Here is a 1,738-nt window from a genome sequence, read left to right on the forward strand (position 1 = left end):
TGATTTATTGACACTTTTCTTATTATAAAATTTCACTCTTTATCTCTAGCAATATTTTTTGTTTTAAAATCAATTGTGTCTGACATTACTATAGTCACTGTAGCTTTCTTGTGGTTGCTCTTTGCATGACATCTTTTTCCATCCGTTTACTTTCAATATATTTGCATCTTTGAATCTAAAGTGTGTCTCCTGTAGAGAACATAAACTTAGATCTTAGTTTTTAAAATCCAGTCTGACAATCTATGCATTTTGATAGGATTATTTAATCCATTTACATTTAATGTCATTATCGCTATAGTTGGGTTTACATCTGTCATTTTAATTTTTGTTTTCAGTTTTGTACTGTTTTTGCTCCTCTATTTCACCTTTACTATGTTCTTTGCATTAAATAAATATTTTCTTATGTAGCATACTATTTTTAAATGATTTTTTACTACACATACTGAGTTATTTCCCTAGTGTTTGTTCCATATATATCTTAATTTATTTGAATTAGCTTCAGATTTACATTAACTTAATTTCAATATGATCTAGAAATGTTATTCTTGTAGCACAATTTTCTTTCCTCTTTTGTAATACTATTGTTATACATATTTCATTCTATAAATGTCTCAAGTTCAACATTTCATGAGTATAATTATTACTCAATACAATTTAAGCATTTTAAAGAAGACATTAATGGAGAGGAGAGCAAGTATATATTTATAACTTTTGTTATACTAGTCTTTTTATTTATCATTTCTGGATCTATTTGTTTTTGTAGATTTGAGTTACCATATGGAGTCATTTTCATAGCCTAATTGAGCTGTGTTTCCACCCACTTCTTTTGTGCTGTTATTGGCAAATGTATTACATTCCTATATTCATTGTATACATTTTATTTTGTTTCATCCAGTTGCCTTTTAAATCAGTTAAGAGAATAAATATGTGTTTATACTCTTGTGATCACATAATTACCTTTTCAGGTACTCTTTGTTTATATGTGTAGATTCAAAAAATGAGGTCAGACTTCTCACTGAGCTTCTTTCTGTCTGTTGGTGGAAGCTTATGGATTCATACGAGCAGAGAAAATTCACAGAACTAGCATTACTTTTGCTTTCTGTCTTTACAGGAGTATATTTGGCTGTTTTGTGAGATATTGTGGTAAAAAAAAAAAATAGAAATCAAAGAAAAGAAAAATGAGGTCACTTGCTTTTAGCCTAAAAAATTTTCCTGGGTGTTTCTTGTAAGGTAGGTCTACTAACAACAAATCAGTCCACTTTTTGTTTATCTTTTCATGTCATTTTCCCATTTCAATTTTGATAGTTTTGCTGTACATAGGATTCTTGGTTGAAAGCTTTGTTTTTTCCTTTGAGTACTTTGATTGTGCTATCCATCCCTTCTTTACCTCCCTTCCCATCTGTGGCCTCCATTGTTTCTGATGAGAATTTACCTTTAATCTTCTTGAAGTTCCCTTGTAAATAATGAGTCATTTTTCTCTTGGTGCTTTCAAGATTTTTGTCCTTGCCTTTGGCTTTCAGCATTTTCACTATGACTTGTCTGTGAATCTCTTTGCATTTATCCTACTTGAAATTTGTTGAGCTTCCTAGATGCATAAATTAATGTTTTCCAATAAATTTGGCAATATTTTAGCTATTGTTTCTTCAAGTACTCTTTTTGTTCTTTTCTTTCTGTTTTTCAGATTGCATTATCAATCTATTTTTGATATTGCTAATCCTTTCTTCTGCTTGTTCAAATA

At 29.6% G+C, this 1,738-nt stretch overlaps 1 non-coding gene across 1 annotated transcript; it reads left to right on the top strand.

The window, feature by feature from the left end:
- Window positions 1–1,006: 1,006 nt before the first annotated feature.
- Window positions 1,007–1,141, top strand: LOC116274324. Its single transcript, XR_004182951.1, has one exon. It is a non-coding gene; the product is annotated as a small nucleolar RNA SNORA75 (small nucleolar RNA).
- Window positions 1,142–1,738: the final 597 nt, after the last annotated feature.

Source organism: Papio anubis, chromosome 3 (genome assembly GCF_008728515.1).
Source record: "Papio anubis isolate 15944 chromosome 3, Panubis1.0, whole genome shotgun sequence".
Lineage (NCBI taxonomy): Eukaryota > Metazoa > Chordata > Mammalia > Primates > Cercopithecidae > Papio > Papio anubis.